The following is a 14683-nucleotide window of genomic DNA, read 5'->3' as shown; positions in this document are numbered from 1 at the left end:
TGCAGTTTTATGTTAACCTGGCCAGGAGTTGGGCTGTGTTCAATATTTACTGTAGGTGTAGGTGTCAGAGGCTTTGTACTTCTTGTTTTTGTCTTTGCTCTTGACTTTGGAATTATTTGGAAAAGGGCTTATCTGGTAGTTGGATAAGTGGTAATCCTGTGTTATTTTAATATAACCCCATTGGTGTTGTGGTATGGTGTTGGGGAAGGAAAGTGTCCTATAATTTTCTGATTAAACTTCATTTATTTAGTGGGTTTGTGTCTCTAGGTTCACATGAACTTCACAAGTGTTTCTCCAGTATACATTATCTGCCACCCCACCCACCACTCCTACTCCTTTGGTGAGATAGGGGAGCTTACAGGTAATGGAGAGGAGGAGTTCTCTTTCCCCACCTAAGATAAGGTCCTCATACATTTCCCCTGTAGAGTAGGTATTCGTTAAGGAAAATGCTCTGAGTATGTTTCCTAATTAGTCTTTCCTTCTCTTTCCAGAGCCACTAGGGGATCTTTCTTGACACTTCACTGTGAGATCCTAGAACTGAATCTGCAGATAAAACCTAAGAAATGGTGAAGAGCTCCCTAAGATTTCAGTGTCCAGGACTGTCTCTCTCACATGCTAGTCTCATGTTCAGCCTCCAGCAGTTCATCGAATAGCCATTTAAGGGTTCCTACCAATCTGTGGCTCCAGCATCTTCTGTTCTAGCTAAGCAGATCTCAGTTGTGACTCTGTATTTTCCTAGCCAGCTTTTGGGGTGACAAGTTGCCCTGAGACCTCAGTTCTCTGATAGGATAAAAAAGTCATCGACTTTGTGTTTATTCGGATTTTTATGATAAGAAATGACAGTCTTTTTACATGTCAGTAATTTCAATCTTTTTACATGTCAGAACTAAAATCTGCAGTCTCATATTTTTCTTTAAAAGACTTATGTAGCCAGATGCTTAACCAGACTCTCAATATAAACATCTGTAGCTTAGACAATTGAACAAAATGCTAATAATTTTATTTATATACTCAGAGAAAATAGCCATCTTTGATTGCTTCAGCCAATTAAATCATATGTGATCAGTATAGGTGGCAATTTCTGAGTACGAGTTAGAAGGTAAATGTTTGTTCTTGAAACTATGAGCATTTGTGTGGCTTAATAGTTATCATAAACATCCAAGTTAAAATTTCAAAATATCCACTGGGTGCCTCCGTGGCTCAGTCGGTTAAGCATCTGAATCTTGGTTTTGGCTCAGGTCATGGTCTCATGATTCATGAGATCGAGCCCCACATCAGGCTCTGTGATGACAGCATGGAGGCTGCTTGGGATTCTCTTTCTCCTCTCTCTGTGTCCCTCCCCTTCTTATTTGTGTGCACATGTGCTCTTTCTCTTTCAAAATAAATAAATATACTTTAAAACATTTCAAAACATCCAGATTAAAGCACTGGTAGGCAGAATCCTAAATTAGCCCCCAAGATTCCACCAAGCTGGTATATGTACCTTGCATCACATCTCTTCCTTTAAGAGGGACTTGTGCTATAATGAGATATCACTCCTGTGATTATGTTACATTATATAGCAGAGGGATTTTAAAGATGTAATTAAGGTTCCTAATCAGTGATTTTGAGTTAATCAAATGAGAGATTATCCTGGTTCAGCTTAATTTAATCATATGAGCCATTAAAAGGGGTCAGAAAGATTAGAAGCAGAAGAGGTTTCTTCTGCTGACCTTGAAGAGGGGAAATCCATACTGTGAACTGCTTATTGAGATGGCTGCATGCAAGAAATTGAAGGTGGTCTGTAAGACAGAGTGGTTATCCAGAAGAAAATAGAGATTCAAGTTCTATAATTACAATTAACTGAAATCTGACAACAACCAGTAAGATTAGAAGAGAATGCATATCCTTAAAGGAAAACATAAGGATAGCTGACATCTTGATTTCAACCAGTGAGACCCTGAGCAGAGGTCCCAGCTAGCCGACCCCTGACTTTTGAACCATGGGTAATTAATGCATGTTATTTTGTACCTCTGTTTGTGGTAATCTGTTACATAGCAATAAGAACCAAATACAAAAACTGAAAGAAGGACAATATCAAAATATTTTGGTATTTTTTAACAGCCCTAGTGGAAACATACTCAGAATTTAGAATTAATAGAATTAAGTCCCATTCATTCATTAATGAAATTAAGTTTCATTTTCATACTATAGTTATAACTTACACAAAAATAAAGAAAAATGTGTCGACTTGAATTATCCATTAATAATATTCTTAAGTATTATGTCAGTCTGTTTGGGCTGCTATAACAGAATACCACAGACTAGGTGGCTTTTAAACAACTGAAATTTATTTCTCACAGTTCTGGAGTCTGGAAGTCCAAGCATGCTAGGTGCCAGCATGATCACCTTCATGTGAAGACCGTCATCTGGGTCTCAGATTACCATTTCTTGCCATGAGCTCACATGGTGGAGGGGCCAAGGGGTTATCTGGGACCTCTTTGATTAGATCACTAATACCATATTTAAGATCTCCACCCTTCTGGTCTAATCACCTCCCAAAGCCCTATATCCTGAATACTATTACCTCAGGATTAGGTTTTCAACCTATGAATTTTTGGAGAATACAGTGAGTCAGTCTCTAGCGGGTGTGTTAACACCTTCAGCCAAGTGTGGTTTTGGTGTGGTACTCCAGCCAAACAACATGCAAGCATCCATGAAACTCAGAAATATTTATCGGTTTTGACACCAGATGGTGGCAGGTAGGTAGTGATTGCTTATAAGAGCTGGTATGCTTCTGAGTGTTTATTTTCCTAATTCTGATTTTAGGAATATTTAGGAATATTACTGCCTATATTTCTTATAGGAGTTTTGTAGTTTCAGGCTGCACATTTAGGTCTTTAATCCATTTTGAATTTATTTTTGTGCATGGTGTAAGACAGTAGTCCAGTTTCATTCTTTGGCATGTTGCTGTCCAATGTTCCCAACACTATTTGTTGGAGAGATGATCTTTTCCCCATTGCCTTTTTTGTTATAGACTGACCACATAAGTGTGGGTTTATTTCTGGGCTCTGTATCTTCTTCCGTTGATCTATGTGTTCATTTTTATGCCAGTGCCATACTGTTGATTACCACAGTTTTGTAGTATATCTTGAAATCTGGGATTGTGATACCTCCAGCTTTGTTATTCAAGTTTGCTTTGGCTATTGAGGGTCTATTGTGGTTTCATACAGATTTTAGTATTGTTCTAGGTCTGTGAAAAATACTTTTGGTGTTTTGATAGAGCTTGCATTGAATCTGTAGATTGCTTTGAGTAGTATGGACATTTTAACAATATTGATTCTTCCAATCCATGAACATAGAATATCCTTCCATTTATTTATGTCATCATCAATTTTTTTCATGTGTGTTTTATAACTTTCAGAATATAGGTCTTTCACTTCATTGGTTAAGCTTATTCCTAAGTATTTTATTATTTCTGGTGCAAATGTAAATTAGGTTGTTTTCTTAATTTCTTTCTGCAACTTTGTTATGAACGTATAGAAATGCAATGGATTTCTGTATATTAATTTTGTATCTTCTGACTTTATTAAATGTATTTATCAGTTCTAATAGTTTTTTGGTGGAGTCTTTAGGATTTTCTATATTGTGACAGTTTACCATCTTCCTTATCAATTTGGATGCTTTTTAGTTCTTTTTCTTGTCTAATTGCTGCAGCAGAACTTCCAGTACTATGTTGAATAAAAGCAGTGAGTGGACATCCTTGTCTTATTCTTTATCTTAGAGGAAACAGTTTTTTACCACCGAGTATGATGTTAGCTACGGAATTTTATATACAGCCTTTATCATGTTTATTATGTTCCCTCTAAACCCACTTTACTGAGAGTTTTTTTTTATCATGCATGGATGTATTTTGTCAAATGATTTTTGTACATCTATTGAGATGATTATATGGTTTTCATCCTTCCCTTGTTAATGTGATGCATCACATTGATTCATTTGTGAACACTGCCACACTTGTATCCCTGGAATAAATCCTCCTTGATTGTGGTGAATGATTTTTTTAAATGTATTGCCAGATCCATTTGCTAATATTTGGTTGAGAATTTTTATATCTATGTTTATGAGAGATATTGGCCTGTAATTTTTTTTGTAGGGTCTTTATCTGATTTTGATATCAGGGTGATGCCAGCATCATAGAATGAATTTGGAAACTTTTCTTCTATTTTTGAATAGTTTCAGGAGAATAAGTATCAACTTTTTAAATACCTGGTAGAATTCACCTGTGAAACCATCTGGTCCTGGACTTTTGTTTGTTGGGAGTTTTTAAATTACTGATTCAATTTCATCATTATTAATTGATCAGTTCAATTTTTCTATTCCTGATTCAGTTTTGGAATATTATGTATTTCTAGGAGTTTAACAAGTTCTTCTAGGTTGTTCAATTTGTTGACATATAATTTTTCATAATATTCTCTTAAAATTCTTTATATTCTGTGTTGTCAGCTGTTCATTCTCCTCCTTCATTTCTGATTTTGAGTCCTGTCTTTTTTTTTTTTTTTTTTTTTGTGGGTTTTCCTGAAGGCTTTTTAATTTCATTTATCTTCTCAAAGAACTAGCTCCTTGTTTCATTGTTCTTTTGTATTATTGTTTTAGTCTCTATTTCCTTTATTTCTGCTGTAATCTTTTTTCTTCCCTGGTACTAGCTTTGGGCTTTGTTCTTTTTTTCTAGCTCTTTTACATATAAGTTTAAGTTGCTAATTTGAGATTTTTCTTGTTTCCTGAGGAGGTAGGTTTGCATTGTTATAAATTTCCCTTTAGATATGCTTTTGCTCTGTCCCAAATATTTTTGAGCATTGTGTTTCATTTTCATTTTTATCCATGCATTTTTTAATTTCCCCTTTGATTACTCAGATGACCCATTCATTGTTTAGAAGCATATTGTTTAGCCTCCATGTATTTGTTTTCTTTTCAGCTTTTCTCTTATAATTGATTTCTAGTTTTATACCATTGTGGTTAGAAAAGATGCTTGTATGTTTTCAGTCTTCTTAAGTTTATTGAGACTTGTTTTATGGCCCAACATGTGACCTATTCTGGAGAACGTTCTATACGCACTTGAAAAGAATATGTATTCTGCTGTTCTGGGATGGAGTGTTACATATATACCTGATAGGCTCAGCTGGTCTATTGTGTTGTTCAAAGCCACTATTTCCATGTTGATTTTCTACTTGGATTATCTATCCATTAATGTCAGTGGGGCTTTAAAGTCCCCTACTAGTATTGTATTATTGTCAATTTCTCCATTTATGCCTGCTAATGTTTGCTTTATGTATTTTGGTGCTTCTATGTTGGGTGCGTAGATATTTACTATTGTTGTGTCCTCCTGTTGGTTTTATCTCTTTATCTTTATGTAGTGCCCTTTTGTCTGTTGATACAGTCTTTGTTTTTAAATTTATTTTGTCAGGTGTTAACTATTGCTATCCCAGCTTTTTCACTACCATTTGCATAGTATATGTTTTTTCCAGCTCTTTGCTTTCAGTCTATGTGTCTTTAGGCCTAAGGTGAATTTCTTATAGGCAACATATAGGTGGTATTTTTTGTTCATTTAGTTACCTCACATTTTTTATTTGGAGCATTTAGTCTATTTACATTTAAAGTAATATGGATAGGTATGTACTTACTGTCTTTTTGTTAATTGTTTTCTGCTTGTTTTTGTAGTTCTTTTCTCTTCCTTTCTTCTCTTGCTCTCTTTCCTTGTGGTTTGATGGCTTTTTTTAGTAATATGCGTGAATTCCTGTTTTGTTTTGTTTTTTATTTTTGTGTGTATCTATTATGTTTTGGTTTGTGGTTACTATCAGGTTTATACGTAACATCTTATGTGTATAGGAGTTTATATTAAGTTGATAGTTGTTTAAGTTTGAACACATTCTAAAAGCACTAAATTTTCAGTTTCTTCCATGTTTTTTGTTTATAGTGTCATTTTTTACATCTTTTTATTTCGTGTATCTTTTGACTGAATTTTTTGATATAATTGATTTTACTACTTTTGTATTTTAACCTACATACTGGCTTTATAAGTGATAATCTACTACCTTCACTATATGTTTGGCTTTACTTGTGAATTTTTTTCCTTTCATAATTTCTTCTAGTTATGGCCTTTTCTTTCTGCTCAAAGAATTCCCTTGCTTGTGTCATTTTCTTAAATTGTATTTTAATTTTTTTCTAATTGCATCCCCCACAGTTATCATTTTCTTTATGGTTCTTAACTTTTGTAGCATAGGACTCTCCAAATGCCCAAAAGGCACCCCTTAGAATTGCTACCTCCATTTGTCATAGTATCTTCCAGCTTTTCCACTCAAAGTCAAATTCCTTGATTATGACTTCTCCATTTGTTGCAAATTGCTTCTCCACCAAATTCTCAATAAAGTGTACCCTATATTCTTCCTTACTGCCTTCCTGCTTAAAATGGTCAATACACTCATTTGGCTCTTTTCTCTTCCTGTACCTGCGATGACTCATTTTCTGTCCCTTTTTAACTCTCCATCTCTGGAAACTACAGTGTCATGGCCTTATTTAGATTTTGGTGGAATTATTTGGGTTTCACTTGTGTTAGCCTCTTTTTCTACTGGCTTATCTCTTCTTACATGATTAATCCTATGAGTAACTGCATATTCATGATATCTGGTAAGAAAAAAAAACTTTTTTGCTTATGTTATTTTTGTTTTACTGTTTTATCTATTCTCTTTGATAACTTCTCGTCTAGTGGATACAGTTTAATATTGATAGATATAGTATTTTCTATAATAACATGTTGAGTTTTGTAGTGTGATTTCTTTTGCTATATATTAATGCTATGCTCCTATTTAACTTCATCAATAAATAACATTTTGTGGACATGATAAAAGTCATGAACCCAATATTGACTATGAATGAAAAAATAGAAATCCTCATGCAAATGACAGCAGCAAAAGAAAAAAATCTGACTCCTCTCTTCATCTGAAATAATTTAGCTCCATTAAAAAATACTCTTTCCAATTTCTTAATAGAGAAAATCCAATAAACAAAAATAATGATTCTCTTACACACCTTTTAAAGTAATGGAGGAGGGATGGGGTAGGTATAGAGAGAGAGGTGAGGAACAGACTCATACTCCAGGTACCTCTGGCATGGGGAAAATGAATCCCATAACATTTGGTTTTGAAAACCAGAGGGGCCTCATTTTGAGGGTTTTTATAATCAGGGACTTAACACCTGGAACACTAAAAATCAGAAGACTTCTCTCTCTTTTTCTCTCACTTTCAAAAGAAACAGCAGACTTGGCTCTGGGAGAACCTGGAGGGCATGGAAAATTTAGTTCCCACCCTTAAAGAGAAAGCACAACCAAGAGCCCCAGAGAGATGTAGTATAGAAGTAGCAGTTTGAAAAACTCCTAGGGCACGCTGGGGAGGAGATTTCTTAACCAATCACAGAGCATATGTTGAAGGGGAGGGGATCTTTTGGAGACTTCTCCAAGACCAAAAGAGCTGGTAGCACCATTTCCCTTCCAATGCCACAGCCTAGATACACAAACATGTGTGGGAACCAGGTCAGTACCAACACTGTACACCTCTCTTGCTTACAGCATTCTCTGCTCTTGAGAGCTTCTGTGGATCTGCCCTTTCCATGTGGTCAGCCATGGCAGAAGGTTAACCAGGTGGCTGCAGGTCTCTTCCTGCAGCAGACCCTTGTGGACATTACTGTTACTGCATTCAACATCTGCTGCAACTCTCCTGCACTACCCCCCCCCCCGCCCCCAAACCCTGCTCCAGAGCTGTAGCAGGGGTTCTCTAAGAAGCTCCAGATCCCTTCCCACAGCAGATCTGCCAAACTTTGGTAACACTGCAAGGCCACCCCCGTGTTCTTCAGTGGATATAATATTCCAATATGTCCTTGGCTAGAGCCCATGCAAAGTGGTTCCACAAGCCTAGCAATGTGCAAGCAGTTCTGACAGTGGCCAGCTCCAATCCAAAGTGACACCTGTCCTTGGAGAAGATAAACACACACACCAGTCTAACTTTGGCCCAACAGGGAGTTGGGGGCAGACATCTGGTCAGACTGCAGACCCTGCCCACCATTAAAAGCTTACCATGATGCCTAGAGAGAGCTCTTTGTAACTTGGTGTTGCCAAATCACTGGCAAACACCTGGTCTGACTCAACTCAAGCCCATGGTGGCCCCAGACTGCCTCACTAACACAGGGATCCAACCCTGCCCACAACAGGCAAAGAGAGCAATTGCAGACAACTGGACTGTAGGCAAAAGTGGCTCAGCCACAATAGTAGGGCACTTCCAACACATAGAAGAAATATCCCTGAAGTGCCAGATTCCACTGAACAGGAAATATTGCAATGCAGGGCACTATGCATCCTTTTATTCTGAAGGCTACTACTTTCAAAAACAGGAGACAAAGCTGACTTTCCTAACACATAGAAACAGACATAAAGAATTAGACAAAACAAGACTGAGAAATAAGTTCCAAATGAATGAGCAGGACAAAAATCACAGGAAGAAAGCTAAATGAAACAGAAGTAAGTAATATGCCTGGTAGAGAATTTAAAGTAATGGTCATACAAATACTCAATTGACTTGAGAAAAGAGTGAAGGAACACACTGAGGCTTAGAAAACATTAAAAAAGAACTAAATAAGTGAAATTAAAAATACACTAGATGGAATAAACAGTAGACTAGAGGAAGCAGAAGAATAGATTAGTTATTGGAGGACAGAGTAATGGAAAGCAGAAAGCCAATAATGAAAGAAAATGAAAATAGATTAAAAGAATTCAGTGACACCATCAAGCATAATAACATTTACATTATAGGGATGCCAGAAGGAGAAGAAAAAGAAAAGGGGGCAGAAATTTTGAAGAAATAATATCTGGAAACTTCCCAAATCTAGGGAAGGAAACAGAAATATAGATTTGCAAACATAAAATCAACAAGGAAACAGGGGCTTTGATACATTGGACCAGATAAATCTAACAGATATTTTTCAGAACATTAGCCTAAAACAGTGGAATACACATTCATTTCAAGTGCACATGGAACATTCTCCAGAGTAGATCACGTTATGCCACAAAACAAGTTGTAACAAATTCAGAAAGATTGAAGACAAATCATGCATCTTGTCAGACCACAACAATATAAAAATAGAAGTCAATGCCCACACCCCCCCCCCCCCCCCCCCCTTCCCCAACAAAAAAAAAAAAAAAAAAAAAAACCCCCCCCCCCCCCCCCCCCGCCAAAAAAAAAGAATCTGGAAAGAGCACAAATGCATGGAGGTCAAATGACATGCTACTAAGCAACGAATGAGTCAATCAAGAAATTAAAGAGGAAACCTAAAATTATGTGAAGACAATGAAAATTAAAACCCAATGGTCCCAAATCTTTGGGATGTAGCAAAAGGTGTTTTAGAGGGAAGTTTATAGCAATCCAAGCCTAACAAGAAGCAAAAAAAAACCCCAAAATACAAAAACTGAAAAACAAAACAAAAAAACCCTCAAAAAAATCCAACTTTGCAGCTAAAGAAGGTAGAAAAAGAAGAATAAACAAATATCAAAACCAATGGTAGGAAGAAAATACTAAATATTAGAGAAAAATTTAATGAAATAGAAACTAAAAACAAAAACCCAATAGAACAGATCAATGAAACCAGGACCTGGTTCATTGAAAAGACCAACTAAATTGATGAGCCTTTAGCCAGGCTCAAATCAGAAATTAAAGGCAAGAAATAACAACAAACAACACAGAAACACAAATGACTTTAAGAGCATATTATGAAAAATTTTATGCCAACATATTGAAATTGCTAAATTTCTGGAAACATAACCTCCTAAAACTGAATCAGGAAGTAGATTTTTGGAACAGACTGATTAGCAGCAATGAAATTCAATCAGTAACAAAAAAAAATCCCAAGAAACAATAGTCCAGGGCCAGACAGCTTCACAGGTGGATTCTACTGAATATTTAAAGATTTAATACTGATACTCCTGAAACTATTTAAAAAAAATAGAAGAGGAAGGAAAGCTTCCAAATTCATTCCATGAGGCAAAGATTAACCTGGTACCAAAACCAGATAAAGATGCTACAAAAAAAGTGATCTAGGCCAATATCTCTGATGAACATAAATGCAAATATCCACAACAAAATATCAGAAAAGAATCCAATAATACATTAAAAAATTTCATTTGCCACTATCAAGTGGGATTTATTCCTAGGATGCAATGGTGGGTCAATATTCACGAATCAATCAATGTGATACATCACATCAACAAGAGAAAAGATAAAAACCATGTGATCATGTCAATAGATGCAGAAAAAGCATTTGACAAAGTACAATATTTATTTATGATGAAAAGTCTCAACAAAGGAGTTTTAGAGCGACTATACCTCAATATAATAAAGACCACATATGAAAAACGGACAGCTAACATTATATTCAATGGGGAAACCTCAGTGCTTTTCCACTAAGATCAGGAACATGGGATGAGTGTCCACTCTCACCACTTTTATTCAACAAAATGCTAGAAGTCCTAGCCACAGCAATTAGACAAGAAAAAATAGATAAAAGGCATTCAAATTGGTAAGGAAGAAGTTAAACTTTTACTATTTGCAGACATAATACTATATATAGAATACTATATATAGAATATATATTCTATATATAGAAAATCATAAAGACTTCAAGAAAAAACTACTAGAACTGATAATTCAGTGATGTCACAAAATAAGAAAATGAATCATAGAAATCTGTTGCATTCCTATACAATAATAATGAAACAGAAGAAATGGAAATTATGAAGACTATACAATTTACAATAGCATAAAAAAGAATAAAATACCTAGAAATAAACTTAACCAAGGAGGTGACAGACCTATACTGTGAAAACTCTAAAACAAAAATGAAGGAAATTGAAGACAACACAAAAGGGAAGATATTTAGTGCTCATGGATTGGAAGAACAAATATTTTTTAAATGCCCTACTACCTAAAGAAGCCTACAGATTTAATGTAATCCCTATCAAATTCCAACAACATTTTTTTACAGAACTATAACAACTAATCATAAAACTTATGTGGAACTACAAAAGACCCCAAATAGCCAAAGACATCATGAAAAAGAAGAACAAAGCTGGAGGTATCAACCCCAGATTTCAAGATATGCTATAAAGCTGTTGTAATTAAAACAATACAGTACTGGCACTAAAATAGATGTATAGATCAGTGGAAAAGGATAAGAAGCCCAGAAATAAACTCACAATTATGTGGACAATTAATCTTTGACAAAGGAGGCAAGAATACATGATAGGAAAAAGGCAATCTGTTCAACAAATGGTGTTGGAATGTTGCACAGCAACATGCAAAAGAATAAAACTGGACCACTATCTTACACTATACACAAAAATGAACTCAAAATCGGTTAAAGACCTAAATGTGAGGACTGAAACCATAAAAGGCTTAGAATTACTGCACAGGCAGTAATTTCTCTGACATCAGCCATAGCAACATTTTTCTAGATGCCTCCTGAGGCAAGGGAAACAAAAGCAAGATTAAACTGTTGGGACTACATCAAAATAAAGATCTTCTTCACAGCAAAGGAAATAATAAGACTACAAGACAAACTATTGAATTGGAGAAGATATTTGCAAATGACATAGGCAATAAAGGGTTACAACCCAATACAAAAAGAACAAATAATTCAGTTTAAACATGGGAAGAAGACATGAACAGACATTTCTCTAAAGAAGACATACAGATGGCCAACAGACAAATGAAGATTCAGTATCACCCACAATCAGGAAAATGCAAATCAAAACCACAATGAGATACACTTTACATCTGTCAAAATGGCTAAAATAAAAAACACAAGAAACAGTGGCTGTTGGTAAGAATGTGGAGAAAAATTAACTCTTGTGCACTATTGGTTGACGCGAAACTGCGACCACTGTATGGAAGTTCCTCAAAAAATTAAAAATTGTATTACCATATGATCCAGTAATTCCACTACTGGGTATTTATCCAAAGAAATGAAAACACTAATTAAAAAAAGTTTTGCACCCCATGTATTTATTACAGCATTATTATTTACAATAGTCAAATCACATAAGTAGTCTAAATGCCCAATAGATGAATAAAGAAATGGTATATATACAATGGAGCATTTATTCAGCCATAAAAAAAGGATGAAATCTTGGCATTTGCAATAACATGGATGAACCTAGATAGTATAATGTAAGTGAAATAAGTCTGTGAGAGAAAGACAAATGCAATATGATTTCACCCACGTGCAGAATTTTAAAAAAGAAAAGAAAAAAGTGACAAACCAAAAAAGCAGACTCTTAACTATAGGGGAAAGAACCTGTGGTTACCAGAGGGGAGGTGGGTAGGGAGAAGGGTGAAATAGTTGATGGGGGGTTAAGAGTACATTTATCATGGTGAACACTAAGTAATATACAGAATTGTTCTAATCACTGTATTGTATACCTGAAACTAATATAACACCATATGTTATCTATACTGGAATTAAAATTAAAAAAAGATCAGGATAGTTTTTATGTATGTAAGTAATGATTTATGTACATTTTATGTACATTTTCTTCCCTTAAAATCTGTGTTAAATTTCAATCTAAATTCATACTACAATATCCACTATATAAACAACTTTTCAATTTCATAGCCCTTTCTTCTTTTATATGCAAATTGATTTGTTATAGAATAATTGGATTAATTTTGCAACCAGGGAAATCAGTATTTTTTTTTTCCATTTGTTGTCAGGCAATGTAAAAAGAAAATAAGTTTAATGAGGTATCCTAGATTGGAAATCTATTTACAACCTTTGAGTTTCCATTACTACTACCATACTGGCTATCTTGATAGTGAAATCAGTCAGTGTTCAATTATCCATTTTGGAGGCAACCTCAGCATCTTAAGAAATCTACTTTTCCAAAGCTATGTCAGTAAATAACTTCTCTGAGATGGATGTGTCAGTAAATTAAAAAAGTAAAGTAAAAGTTAAATTGGCTTAATGCTTTTTCCTAGTGTCCAGTGTGCACTATAATATAAATGTAATTTTTTTTACTTTTTATTTTTAGAGAGAGTGAAAAGAGCATGAACAGGAGAGAGGTGGAGGAAGGGAGGGAAGGAGGGACGGAGGGAGGGAGGGAGGGAGGGAAGGAGAGAGAGAGAGAGAGAGAGAGAGAGAGAGAGAGAGAGAGAATCTTAAGCAGGTGAGCTCCACATGAGGCCTGATCCCACAACCCTGGCATCATGACCTAAGCCAAAATCAATACTTGGATGCTCAACTGACTGAGCCACTCAGGTGCCCCTAAAAGTGTAATTTTAAAATTAGAATTCTGAGAAAGAATTGGAGGTTGGAACCTAGAGACAAATTAGTTTTATGCATCATTATATTGATGCTAATATCTTCCTCACAATGATACTATGCAATAGTTTTCCTACTTTAGTAGATGAAGAAACAGAAGCAGAGAAAAATCAACATATGCAGGACACTCTTAATACCATATGGCAAGAGATTGCTCATATTGGCCTCTCTTTCTCCCATGTAGTAAAGAGACTGGCAGGGCCTGTCCTTGGAGCTCTTTATTGTGTGCAAGAATCTACATTTACTGGGCTTGCTGAAGATGTCGAACAAAGATCCATGTGAACAACATAAGGGATCACTGGACAAGGCACACCAAATTCTGGTTTTATGTCCATTCTTAACTGTTGGTTTTTTTTTTGTTTTTTTTTGTTTTTGTTTTTTTTTTTTTGCCTTGTTCTAGGGGCCAGGTCTATATAGGTCTGGTGGAGGGACCAAATAATCTGCATAACTGTTTAGGACTGGTTGACTGGAAGCAAATGACATCATACAAATGATACCAATGATAGCTAGCATTGTGATAATTAATAATAACAACAGGTAAAATCTCACAAGGTTTTCAGAAGCTGAGTTACAAAATAATAACTGATATGTATAAGATTAGGACTTACAAAACAGTCCCTAAATTCATGATGTGCTTTATTAGGCAACATTATTTAGTATTTTTTAAAATTTGTCTTAACTTTAAAGACGGAGAAACAAGATTTTCAGAAGCTGAGTCACATAGCCAGAACTTGGTAGAACAATGTCTTTTAGTTCCAAACTCTTGGTAAAAAGGGTAAAAAGTCTCCTTAAGACTTACCGGCTTAAAACAGCATGGTTGCCTTGGAGGTGAGAAATTCTGATTGGATTCAGTTGGGTGGTTATTCTTCTGATTGTGGCCAGGCTTACTCAAGCATTTGCAGTCAATTACTGGTCACCTAGATGTCACAGCTCTGAGGGTTGGCTAGCTATCAGCCTAGGTGTACGATAAGACAGGGGCATACTCTGTATCACCCAGAAAGGTTCCAAAATCAGAAAAACAAGGAAAATCCCAATGTTCAATCACTTTTTAAGTCTTTTCTTGTGTCTCCTGGCTTTTGCTTATTTGGTAAAAGAAAGTAACATGCCCAAATCTAGTGTCAGTGTGTGAGGGGACCTCCTGAGGACATTGGTACAGAGAAATATGAACAAATTTGAGGCCATTATTGCAATAATCTACCGTAGTTACTTAAAAGAGAAAGCCCCTCCATTATAATAGGTTCTACTAATTTTATTGCTTTCTGAGGAAATATTGATTCAAAAAGGAATG

Source organism: Panthera uncia, chromosome B1, assembly GCF_023721935.1.
Source record: "Panthera uncia isolate 11264 chromosome B1, Puncia_PCG_1.0, whole genome shotgun sequence".
NCBI lineage: Eukaryota > Metazoa > Chordata > Mammalia > Carnivora > Felidae > Panthera > Panthera uncia.
This window is presented reverse-complemented; position numbering follows the sequence as displayed.